This window comes from Gymnoscopelus braueri (genome assembly GCF_963280865.1).
Source record: "Gymnoscopelus braueri genome assembly, chromosome: 2".
NCBI classification, from domain to species: Eukaryota; Metazoa; Chordata; class Actinopteri; order Myctophiformes; family Myctophidae; genus Gymnoscopelus; species Gymnoscopelus braueri.
The window spans coordinates 4,032,207-4,045,867 of NC_137604.1; the positions used below are offsets into that span (position 1 = coordinate 4,032,207).

At 42.6% G+C, this 13,661-nt stretch overlaps 1 protein-coding gene and 1 long non-coding RNA gene across 3 annotated transcripts in view; both read left to right on the forward strand.

The window, feature by feature from the left end:
* The window catches only part of galnt7 (UDP-N-acetyl-alpha-D-galactosamine: polypeptide N-acetylgalactosaminyltransferase 7), a 550,610-nt gene that overhangs the window by 188,428 nt on the left and 348,521 nt on the right, over positions 1-13,661 (forward strand). The gene's annotated exons all lie outside the window — the stretch shown is intronic.
* Positions 11,531-13,379, forward strand: LOC308105800. Its single transcript, XR_013934937.1, has 3 exons — positions 11,531-11,611; positions 12,302-12,449; positions 13,354-13,379. It is a non-coding gene; the product is annotated as an uncharacterized lncRNA (long non-coding RNA).

Sequence of the window (13,661 nt, forward strand, 5' to 3'; positions counted from 1 at the left end):
CACTCCTGCACACTTTGGAAGCCAATGGTAGCCGATCCATCATTTGTACAGATTTACGTGAGGTTTGGACAAAATTTGTAGAAGTAATATCAGAGTCTCCAGGGAGAGTGAGTGCAAAGTTTCACGCTGATCGGTCCAACGGTGCCGTAGATTAGCTGCTCACAGACACACATAATTTATGGAACCTCACTGCTTTCTCACAACATCAGCAGCACCACTGCTGCTGTGATTCACTGTTAGTGTCTCATTCACCTCCTAAACCCCCTCACAGCACCATAATACACATTCACCCCCCCCCCCCCACACACCCAAAAAAACAACAATAAATCAATAAAAAGGCTGCAGGTGTAATGCAGGTAATCAGTGTGTTGCCAGATTTTGCAAGGAAAACAAGCGGCTAGGTTTATGAAAACAAGCCCCAAAGAAGCCCCCCCCGCCCCATACCTGGCCACACCCACGGTGGGCGTGGTCAGGGATAAGGTGAACACACTCTCATAAATGGAACCAAATGGACCGTTAGGGGTCCATTTGGTTCCATGTATATATACACTCTGAGTTACAGACCTTTTAAGGGTCCATTTGGTTTCTTTGAGAACTACTGGCCTATACTAGAACATAAATAAACAAACAGAACATCTTAACATCTTATTAACCACATGACTGGTATCCTGTATTTTTAACCGTCTGATCGTTATTTATAAGCAATGGCCAACATCATAATGTACAGTGTGTATAATAGTGTGTATACTGCATGGTGTGACCAATGTGAGCTTGTAGATTGGCTATTTTCAAAAAATTTAGGAATAGTTTTGGATCATTTTAACAACACAAATCTTGTCCCTGCCACAAAATATGTTCAGTATAAATAATTTTTGGGGTCGTTGACATGAAACCACTGTTATATTAGACTCCATACTAAGCTCTGTGTAAATATATTTGACCCTTGACCCCTCTGTGTACCAGGATGACCAAACCAGCTAGTTCCACCCAGTAATCAACCACAACCAATCACCACTCACACACCAGCTGGTAACCAATCAGCACCACTGAATCCCTCATTCGGGAGGAGACATTCACAGGACATTCACAGGACAAAACAACATAGGTAAATACACATATGACCATATAGGGTCATAACAACACTAGCAATAATACAAAATAAATGTTAAAATAATGAATCTTTTTTTTTCACCCGGGGCCAATTTCCTAAGTGATCCTGGGCGCTACACCAGCCCTACACCAGCGCTACACCAGTCCCTCACAGCCTAGGGAGGCCAGGGCCGAGCTCATGCTTCCTTCAATGCATGAGAGCCAACTGACCTTCTTGTCACCTGACACGGGGGAGTTTCCCTGGTAGGACGTAGCGCGTGGAAGGAACACGTTATTCAAACCAGTTCCCTTCCCCTCCATCAGGCGCCCCGGCTGTCATGGGGGAGGCGGTATAGTGACCAGGATTACTACATGTTTTTGTGAGGGTATTAACTACCCTAGGAGACACAGGGAGAACATGCAAACTCCACACAGAGTAGGCCCTTTCACCAACCCCACCTAGGGTATGGGCGCTGATGACGCGGAGGAGAAGACATGCCCCCAGCGCCCACAGCGTCCCCGGCGGGAATCGAACCCAGGACCTTCTAGCTGTGAGAAGACAGCGCTACCAACTGCGCCACCGTGCCCCTAATAATGAATCTTTTGATTATAAATCAGTAAAATCAGGCAAAAATAAGAACTAAATAACATAACCCTAACCTAACCCTAACCCTAACACCGAAATAAAGTAACCAAAAACCGAAAAGAAACAAACAAAATCCGCCAAAAAAAAGAGCCTCCCCCCAGCCTCAAGCCATATCTCCGCCCCAGGGAGCAGGGGGGGGGACTCTTCAACTTGAGGTCGCCCTGGGGCACCACATAGTGCTAATCCGGCCCTGTCAACAAATCAAAAGTTAAACATACAGCTTCCATGGCGTCCATGATGATGAAAATATGCTCTACATACATATCTGTAACAGTGAGAATAATCACCACCTGCCCCCATGTACAGACCACCTTCACAACACATAGACTACCTGTCCTCTGTACAGACCACCTTCACAACACAGACCACCTCTCCTCTGTACAGACCACCTTCACAACACATAGACCACCTGTCCTCTGTACAGACCACCCTACAACACATAGACCACCTGTCCTCTGTACAGACCACCTTCACAACACATAGACCACCTGTCCTCTGTACAGACCACCTTCACAACACATAGACCACCTGTCCTCTGTACAGACCACCTTCACAACACATAGACCACCTGTCCTCTGTACAGACCACCTTCACAACACATAGACCACCTGTAGTCTGTACAGACCACCTTCACAACACATAGACCACCTGTCCTCTGTACAGACCACCTTCACCACACACACACACACACACACACACACACACACACACACACACACACACACACACACACACACACACACACACACACACACACACACACACACACACACACACACACACACACACACAAGAGTGTGTACTATGGTATGTTAGGACCCAGCCTAGGGGTCACCTAGGGGTCACCAGGTGTAACACAAACATATCCAGTCAACACCACTTTAAAATACACAACACACTGATTTATTATAGGAACTAGACCGCTGCCTGTTAGGTACCACTCTACTGAACCATGTAAATAGGGAGTACATGAAATACACTTTATACCTGTTGTCAGAGTGTCTGTCTGTCTGTCTGTCTGTCTGTCTGTCTGTCTGTCTGTGTAACAACAACATGGTCACTGGACGGACCCTCAGTCCTATCTTAATAACAACCTGGTGACTGGACCCTCAGTCCTATCTTAACACATCGGGTACCAAACACGGTCTGAACCGTGTTTTCACAGAGTAAGCGCTTCGGTGCCAAACACGGTCTGAACCGTGTTTTCAGTCTCTTTTGTTTTTTTCCACACAGGAGGGGATGGAGCAGCTCTGGAATCACCCACGGTGATTCTGAGTATTTATAGATCACCGTGCCAAAAAACATGGCTTCCCATCCGCTTCTGTTCTATCTCCTTCTCTAAAACCCCTATAACTCTGTCCTATCTTAACAACAACATGGTGACTGGACCCTCAGTCCTATCTTAACAACAACATGGTGACTGGACCCTCAGTCCTATCTTAACAACAACATGGTGACTGGATCAAGTCCCACAGCTGTAGTGAGCAGAGGGGAGGTCACAGACAGGTCTAGTGTGAGAGTAGATGATCATAATACACTTTTAATCCTCTGAAGTTGTCGGCTATTTTCACGTGAAGTAACGGGTATCGTGGCCATTTAAATGTCAGTAATTGTAACAATATGATCAAACTGAAAAAAACACATTAGTCTCAACACTGATAATAAAGCATGAATAATGAGGTCATATTTCTGTCTCAACTCACAGCAGTCTGCAGGTTCGTCTGACCGGTCCCCACAGTCATCTACTGTGTCACATTTCCATGACAACGGAATGCACTTGTAGGTCTTACAAACAAACTGATGGGGGAGACAGAGGATTATGTTTAGAATCAATAATGTATCAAAAGCAGACATGAGACATAAAGTCATACAGCGTAACACAAGTGAAGGCGAGGTGAATCACCTGGCTGGCAGTGCAGATGGACATGTACTGTTCACACTTGTAGCCTCCTCCAGGTGAGAGCAGACACAGGTTACTGCAGCCTCCATTGTTGGTCTGACACGGGTGACCGGCCACTGCAGGGTGGAGAAAACATGCACACATGGAACAAACATGAGAACACACACCTATATGTTAGAATAAAGCAATAAGCCACACCAGGCTGTGGTTTAATGTGAGTTTAGAGCAGCTATGAGGTGTTGTTAGGAACGATGCAGAGCAGAGTGACTACAACCCTCTAACTGTTCTACAATCACTGTAAACCACCACCTCACATGGTTTTTGCTTTGATAAAACACCAAATATGGCAACATGACAATCATAGAAAACCCTAATTAAAACTGTATTTAATATCAATTTCAAAATAATTTCTACAATAAAGTAGTCCCTGTCTGCCTGTAAACGACTAGGAGGTTGCAGTGTAAATGCTCCTCTAACCTTGTTATAGGAAAAACTAAATCACAAACAGTAATTCATCCATGGAAAGTTATGATTAATATTGTAAACAAGATGTTTAAGCAGTGATACACATACATGTGATCCATACTGTATGTGTGGTTATTCAGTATTTTACAACAGGATTCAGCTAATCAGAATCAAGCAACAGAACTAGCAATTTCAAATTACTACTACTACTACTACTACTACTACTACTACTACTACTACTACTACTACTACTACTACTACTACTACTACTACTACTACTACTACTACTACTAATAATAATAATAATAATAATAATAACTAGATGTCAGGGCCTCTTTACGGCCCTCACATCTAGTTTAACAAATACAGGTCAAGAGACCCAAAACGCCAAAGCCTGGCTATAAACTTATACACAACCAAGGGGCTTCTGGAAACACATGTCCAGCAGTTGTGTGAGGAGATGCTTCGCGGTGTTTCTCGAAGGAAACACTTGCGCTTGGCGTCTCGGGTCCGACGGCCCTGAGATAGTTTTCTTTTCCGTGGCATGGCTCTGTAAGAAATATTTATGAACCATGACGGCGACCTGGCCTAATTATAGCTCTGCACACACGTCATGCGAAGTCCGGCCTCTCTGGCCTCTCCTCTCCTCTCGGCTCCTCTCCTCCCCTCTCCTCCCTCCCCGCTTCCCAACCTCGGTCATGTGATAAAGAGGTCATGTGATAAAGAGGTCATGTGATAAAGAGGTCAGACTTCCTGTATCTGGTTGCTATGGCAACCTGCCAGATCAGGCTGAGGGTCTGATAGGCGAATCAGAGAATCAATCAAACCAAAAGTCCGATCACTGATGGAGGTGGGGTAAGATGCCTAAAACATAGCCATAGCTCTGATCAACAGTCTGTGACGGGTCTTGGAGTTGGAGGCATGTGGAGGGATCCTGTGCTTGCGAATCCGGACGAACTTCGGAGCTTTTGTCAATTATATAGTATTAAGGTAAGGTAAAATAAGATAAGATAAGATAAGATAAGATAAGATAAGATAAGATAAGATAAGATAGTAAGATAATAATATTATAATAATATATAATAATGATAATAATGTGTTTTCATGTAACCCTTTTCAAAACATATCAAATAATACAATAACACAATAAATAAAAGTCATAAAACAGCATGAAGAGTAATAGTGAGAGTGTTGTATACAGTAGGTGGTACAGACCCTCAGGTTGTCTATAGGGGTGATACATGTGGAGATCATATGGTCTGTCCAGGTTGCTGATGAGACTGATCTGATTGGTTCCCTGAGTCTTGTTGGCTCTGTAGATGGAGCCGGTGCCACTGGTCTCCCAGTCTATCCAGTAGATGTGATCCTCAAACAGAGTAATAGAGTAGATGTCGTGGATGTCCTGACTCACAACTACAGACACACAAAACCAAAAGAGTCACAATATTATAAAATACATTAACAAAGTATTATAAAGAATATTATAACAAGCATTAAAATGCATCAATAAAGTTTTCAAAGGTAAACAATATTCGCACTGTTTTCCTTGTTTTTTTCTTCATGTAGAAATGAACATAATCCATTCTTACACAGTAACACTCTGGAGTGTTCATTTAACCACATGAACCCTAGTGATCCTATTCTGGGCCAGACATTCACCTGAAAAGGCAGATCTACAAGCTCACAACGTGTCACACTGCAACATGGTTGCAGATCTGCTATTTTCTGAAAGTATATCTAATGTAAAGAGGATAAAAGGAGGGTCCTAGAATAGACCCCTGGGGGACTCCAGTCAACCAAGTATAATAGGGATTACTTTTACTTGAGTACTTCTTCCTCCCCTGCGTGTGTGTGTGTGTGTGTGTGTGTGTGTGTGTGTGTGTGTGTGTGTGTGTGTGTGTGTGTGTGTGTGTGTTACCTGTGTGTCTGTTGGTTCCATCCAGGTTGGCAAACTCAATGTGTTTCTCCTTCTCGTCGGTCCAGTAGATGTGATCGTTGATGTAGTCTAACGTCAGGCCGTAGGGCTTGTAGATCTTATCCTTCACGATGATGCTCCTGTTGGTGCCGTCCATCCCCATCCTCTCTATGTGGGGGTTGTTGTTACCTACGTCTGACCAGTACAAGTACCTGTCAGGGAGACACTGAGTCAGGGTCACTGTTTGACATCTTTACTGACAATGTAACATATTGTTGTTGTCGGGCAGAAACCTTGTATCTCCATATTTAAAAACTTTTGTTTTGTTTTGTAAATGAATGCCTACATTGTCCACAATACCACAGTGTCACTAAAGTAGCACAAATAGCCGATGTACAAGCTCACAATGCGTCACGATGTCACACACTGTGAGCCTGTAGATCTTTTTATATAATTGCAGTTTTTTATTGAAAGTGAAAGTGGTTTTGTGTGTCTTTGGGTTTTATATATATTTAACCAATGAAAAGTATTAACAAAGAGCTTGAGACTAAATAATAACTACATTGGAACACAGATTATTTTTCCCATTTCCTGAAAAGTAACAGTTTTGGACAGTTTTCCACCCGACATCAACGATATGTAAAAATACATATTGTTCCACCACTATCAATGTGTGTGTGTGTGTGTGTGTGTGTGTGTGTGTGTGTGTGTGTGTGTGTGTGTGTGTGTGTGTGTGTGTGTGTGTGTGTGTGTGTGTGTGTGTGTGTGTGCGTGCGTGCGTGCGTGCATGCGTGCGTGTGTGTGGGGCGGGGGGATGTGTCTTCCACGTGGGGGAGGGGAGGGATACATAAGGAATAAATAACAATAACAACAATCAACACATTATTCACAATAATTCAGACATACTGTACTTTGTATGATTTTGTTTTAGAATACCTAGGCGTCATGTGTTCATATTTTTTCTCATAGGAGCTCCAGAAAGTAGAACCAATCACAAGTAAGTATTACACATTATATTTAGTGCACTTTTCAGTGAGTGACAACTTACATGATACTCTTTAATTAATGTAATTGTCCTCATGTGGTAAACTCTACCCTTCTTATTCTACTACAAAAACATCTATTAAGTGACTTTTTAACACTTTACAAGATGTACAGAATATGATGAGGTTCATGATGTCACCACAGTGTGAGGTTCATGATGTCACCACAGTGTGAGGTTCATGATGTCACCACAGTGTGAGGTTCATGATGTCACCACAGTGTGAGGTTCATGATGTCACCACAGTGTGAGGTTCATGATGTCACCACAGTGTGAGGTTCATGATGTCACCACAGTGTGAGGTTCATGATGTCACCACAGTGGTCTTACCCGTAGCGTACATCCACAGCCATGGCCTCTGGCTGGTCCAGGCCGGTGTTGACCAGGACTGTTCTGTACGACCCGTTTAGTTTGGACACCTCTATGGTGTCCCTGCCTCTGTCACACCAGTACAGGTTTCCTGCCACCCAATCAACAGCCAGACTGGATGGAGAGCTGATCAACGTGTTGTGAAGGACCTGTCAATCAACCATACATGTACTCTGAATATACTCACCATTTTATTGTTTTATCATTTTTATGCAGTTACTACAATACTTTTTAGATAGGGTAGTGTAGAGCAGTGTTCACAAATGTATTTGGTTTCAAAAATGTTCTATTTTGAATGTTTCTTTTTGAAAATATCTGATCTACAAGCTCACAACACAATTTTTTAGACATTTTCAAGAGTCTGTGTCTATTTCAGGGTCCTTGTCATGTAACAGTTTGTGAAGCCCTGGTGTAGAGGGACAGGAAACCAAGGACAGAAAGAGGAGAAACATGTGAGACAAGACCAGGAGTCAGATTCAAACTCACATCCTCACGGCTCACAAGGAGCACATGGTCTGTACACTAACTGACTGAAACACCAGACACCCTGTTTTCTGCTTTTATAGTTAACCCATTAAGACTTGGAACGCATCTGTGTCATTTCATATTTCTTTGGCTATTCAAAAATAGCAGATATAGTAGATTATAAATCTACTATTTTTGAAAAATTGTGAAAATGTGTGCAAATCTTTGAATATATATATTTTTAAAGCAAACATCTTTACCTCAAATCTTTGCTTCTGGGGGATTCTACAAATGTCTTCTAAATCCTAACAGTTTTCTGAAAAACCTATGTTGCAAACTAACCCTAACCCTAATATATCAGTGGTGCTCAAACCTTTTCATGTCAAGGACCCCAAAAATATATTTTGTTCCAGGGACCCCCAGAAACAAATATTTGAGTTAAAAATGTTCGCTTAAAAAAATATACAACTAAAGATTTGTACACATTTTCAAGATTTTTCAAAAATAGAAGATCTACAAGCTCATAGCGCGGCACTCGGTGCCGCGCTATGAGCTTGTATATCTGCTATTTTTGAATAGCCAAAGTATAAAATAATGGTTTAAGTGGTAACACAGATGCTTTCCCGGTTTTAATGGGTTAACACTGATGTCACAAAGTATTTTAAATACAAGTATAAGTACTCTGAATTACATGTGTACTGTAAGTAGTTTGAATTCAGTTTCTCTTCCCTGTCATTCATCCTCATCGTTGTCATTGTCACACTGACCTGGACGTCACTGCCATTGATGTGCATGCGACTGATCATGGGGGGCTGGGTACTATAGAGGTTCCTTTCTGCCCAGTAGATCATCTGCTGCTGATAGTCAAAGTCCAGAGCCCTCACATCCTTCAAGTCCTGTCACAACACATCAGTTGTGTTAGTCTCAGACAGGAATACATTCCAGCATGTCAAAAGCAGTGTGTGTAGAATATTGTATAGGATTACATAGGATGTGTTGTTATGTCTAATGGTTTTCACCTGTTTGAGCTTTGTGGAGCTGGAGCCGTCCAAGCTGATCTTCATCAGGTTGGACCTGGTGGATACGATGAGGAAGGGCTCCACCTCTGGAGAAAGTGAGACATTACATTTGAGTTGGTTTACCTTTAAAAATATAAACACTTGGAAAACATCCGTTTCATTTTACATTTTAGCGTTGGCTATTCTAAAATATCAGATATACTGTACAAGCTCACATCGTGTCACTTGGTGCTGCGCTGCGAGCTTGTAGATCTGCTATTTTTGAATATCTTTGAAAAATCTTTAAAGTGTTTGAAAAAAAAAAGTATAATTCAGATTTCTTTTAACACAAATCATCTCTTCTGGGGATCCCTAGCCTAGGAAACCCATGCCTTTCTTTTGTTACAAAAGAAAAAAAGCCTGGGCGAGCCATGCAGGAACGATGGTCTTAGGACCTTGTTATCTCCTAACCAATCAGAGTGCAGAGGGGCGTCGCTCTAAATTTGGTGACGTCAGCGTGCTCCGTGCACAGGCCGGGGGGGGGGGGGGGGGGGAGGGGAGGGGAGGGGAGGCGGGGACATAGATTGTTAAAGCAATAGGAAGCCCCGCACGAATCCGGGCGGCTGGGTTTGGATCCGCCCTTCAAGACCATCGATTGGGCTCGTTCTCTCAGTCTAGGGGATCCCTGACACAACATATTTTCAGATGGGGGTCCACGTCCAAATACATATCATTTTGGGGGTCCCTGGCATGCAGAAGTTTGTAAACTACTGATTTAGAAGGCATTTGTAGAATGGGCCTCAGGTCTTAAAGGGTTAATACGCTCATAATTGTAACATATTGATCCATAAATAACCTTATAAATGTAAACTTATTGATCACCATGTTTAAAAAGGTTGGGATGTGTTTCCTCTCTTTGTCAAACACATCACTGACACAGTGAAGCTGCTGTATTTACTGACTCACCTTTTATTCACTTTAAATACAAATATCTACATATTTCACTGGTTACAATATGAGAGTTTTAGATTAATGTTTTTAAAGGGCTGAGATTTAATTAAACACAGACAGACAGACAGACAGACAGACAGACAGACAGACAGTCTTACCTGTTGTGCTGTGTGTTGGTTCATTCTGAAGAGCTGAGGAGAAACATAATAAACTAAATGAGCTTCAGTGTAACAGCTGGTTGGTTGTTGTGGTTTATCTGTTGAAATACAGGACAAGATGTAGTTGTTTCTCCTGTTTGCTGCTATTTATTTGACATTCACAGGGTGGGAATGAGGAACTATCATTTATATCCGAACTAACAAAATAAAAGTTAATGCCAATCAATAGTTTGTTGTAAACTAACAGGTTGGTTGTCATTTAGTGATTTGGTCACACAGACCTTCATCACTAACAAACTATATAATTATCCTTCTAACTCAGTTGGCTGTGGAACACGCCTGACAAGTTGTCCAATAACATGAGAGAAGTTTTCAGGAGGTCAAGTGGCCTCAAGAAAAGGACATTTGTGCTGCAGAGCTCCCTGTGAGAGCTAAGAGTGACTAAGTTAACATGTTCTTTGATGTCATCCTAGAGTTCAACACTCACTGATGAAGACAATGAGCAAGATAATTATAACATAGTACGCTGCGTTCATGATTTGTGACATTTTGTGCAATCTTCAAAGTTTCACGCTGATCGGTCCAACGGTGCCCTAGATCAGCTGCTCACAGACACACGGATGGACAGGGGTGAAATCATAGTCTCCGGCCTTCAGCCGTCCGTCCTGGCGGAGATAATTTATGGAACCTCACTGCTTTCTCATAACATCAGCAGCACCACTGCTGCTGTGATTCACTGTTAGTGTCTCATTCACCTCCTAAACCCCCTCACAGCACCAGTATACACATTCACCCCCCCCCCCCACACACCCCAAAAAACAAAACAACAATAAATCAATAAAAAGGCTGCAGGTGTAATGCAGGTAATCAGTGTGTTGCCAGATTTTGCAAGGAAAACAAGCGGCTAGGTCTATGAAAACAAGCCCCAAAGAAGCAACTAATTCTACTAAATAGTATCAAGGGGTAAACAGGAGCCCCCCCCCCCCCCCCATACTTGGCCACACCCACGGTGGGCGTGGTCAGGGATAAGGTGAATACACTCTCATAAATGGAACCAAATGGACCGTTAGGGGTCCATTTGGTTCCATGTATGTATACACTCTCTGAGTTACAGACCTTTTAAGGGTCCATTTGGTTTCTTTGAGAACTACTGGCCTATACTAGAACATAAATAAACAAACAGAACATCTTAACATCTTATTAACCACATGACTGGTATCCTCCCAGACAGCACCCAGCGTCGCTGCGACGTCAGAATAAGAGCGTCATATCGCCGATACATCGCGTTCCATTTCTGTGCATAGCGTGGGTGTTGCTAGGGGATCGGCAGAGCGACTTAGTTTCCCTGCGTTGGCTATGTAGGGGCTATGTTGCTGCTACATCGGTGCTATGTTGCGTTCAACAGGATGGATTTTAATCAAAGTTAAATAGTTGCCTCACTTGCCTGCCACGCCACAGGGAGGCGCTAACCTCACGTCACCAGTCTAGGGAGGAGCTGTGAACCACTCCCACTTTACTACTCAGCTACTCGTCAGAGCCCAGCTGGTGATACAACAACACAACACTTTCTCCGGGCGACCGTCGTTTCTCCTCATTTCAGCTGTTTAAAACAGGTTTGTAATGTAAAACATCACAGTTATGCACTAGAAATGGTTAGGATATGTTCTAAACTTCATAATTTCATCGATGATATGTCAAATGTGTTTTTATTTTTGAGGTTATATTGAGCTGAAAACTTCAGTTCTGTTAGTAAAGTAGCCTACGTCACGCTAGACTAGACACTACACAGGGCGGTACCTGGTTTATGGCTACACATGTTTTTCTATTTAATATTCGACTAATTGACAGCTTGATAATGGTTCAAAATGACACATTGTACTGTACACATGAGGAAAAGAGTGCCAGGCTTAGCTTATAGTATGCTCCTAGCCCTGTTTGGAACCTCACTCTGTACGAAAGCTATCGTGGAGAGTGAGGGTCACTGTGTGTATATATTTGGCCTTGAGAGAGAGGTGTGTGTGTACTAACCTGACATGTTGGAGATGATTCTTAAACAAATTGAATGATAAATAAATGGTAATTTAATAATGTTGTGTATGTATTTTTATGTGATGTCTATCTGCTCTGTTTTTGTTTGTTTATAGGCTTTTTTTTTAAACACAAGAGGAGAGCCATACTGTTGTCATGTTTTATATAATTGAAAAATGCGAAAAATAAGGGGAGAAAAGGAGGAGATTGGTACTGGTACAGAACTAGTATTATCTGTTAAAACTGTTATTGTGTGTCATGCTTGGTGCCTTTAGATTTTTGGTTGATGGCTGCTGGGACTGATTCTGTGACCTATGAACTACGAATGAGACACATGACCAGACAAGACCACGGACATACAGCCAGTGACCGGCGACCACAGGGCACGAGGGATCCAGGCTGAGAAAGTATGCTGTGCATATGGTATGTTCAAAGTGACTCTGTATCTCTAGTACATTCGTGTGTCTTTCATTATGACTTCACCACCCTAGACTTCACCAGCGACTATATAGACGCCTTAACAGACTACATCACACTAATAAGAACCAGTATGCGCACGCAGGCCGGCACCAACTGAACCCCACCGCTCATAAGATGCGATGTAAAAGTGGTCACAGCCTCACGTGTAAAAATGCATCCCATCAAACTTTCAGATGCTGTTTTTCTCCCAGTATGGAGGAAGAATGCTTAGGATTTTAACTGTGATCTTTCGCTCTTGAAATATATAATCCTTGGTTTCTGTTCTGTGTAAACATTAATAGCAATTCAAAACAGTTGTCCCCCAAACCCCACCTCCAGTGGCTGTCATAAGAATGGAGTGAGCGCTCTATGATCATGGCACCAGAACCTGCTCTTGCTCGCGCAGCTGCAACCTGTCCGTCCCGCGAAGGTGTCGTGCGCAGAGAACGTCTGAGAACAGCAGACCTCCAAGCTCACAACAGTCTCATCCGCGACGTGGTTGTGAGCTTGTATGTCAGCTATTCTCGGCGCGCAATACCGTTGCGGGGTGAAGTACATATGTCTCACTAGGACGCACCTCACTAGCCAACACACGAGAGGAGGTTGAATGAACTAAAACCAGCGCACCCCAAAACAGCAGGTTTGGCGATCTGTTGGGAATTGATTACATGAAGCAGTCACCTGTGCGTCCAGTGTCAATGTTTGTTAAAAAATAATTGGTCTATACTACACTGACTACTTATATTGACACATCAAAATGTAAACTTTGTTCAATTGTAAACTTTTGTTGTATTGCCAAGTGTTCCATTTTTCTTTTCCCATCTTTTTTAAAAGTTTTTTTTTTGGTCTTTTCTGACTTTATTTATAGGTATAGTGGAGAAGGACAGGAAAGAATATGTGAGAGATGGGGAGAGACGTGCAGTAAAGATCGTCGGGAACAGGACTCGAGGCCTCCCATCTTCTTTTTAAGTAGCTCAGCCAACACCAGACTTATATCCCAACAACCTGAATGTGAGTTTTTAATTTTGATGCCTTTTTATTCAATGGTGTCCTCTTTGTAGCTGAAGACTGTATATTTGTAATAATTATCCTCTCTAGGTAACATGCTAGCCATGCCAGCATGTCACTGTCACTCCACACCAGGTATACTTAAAGAAAGGCTATCTTGATTGACTT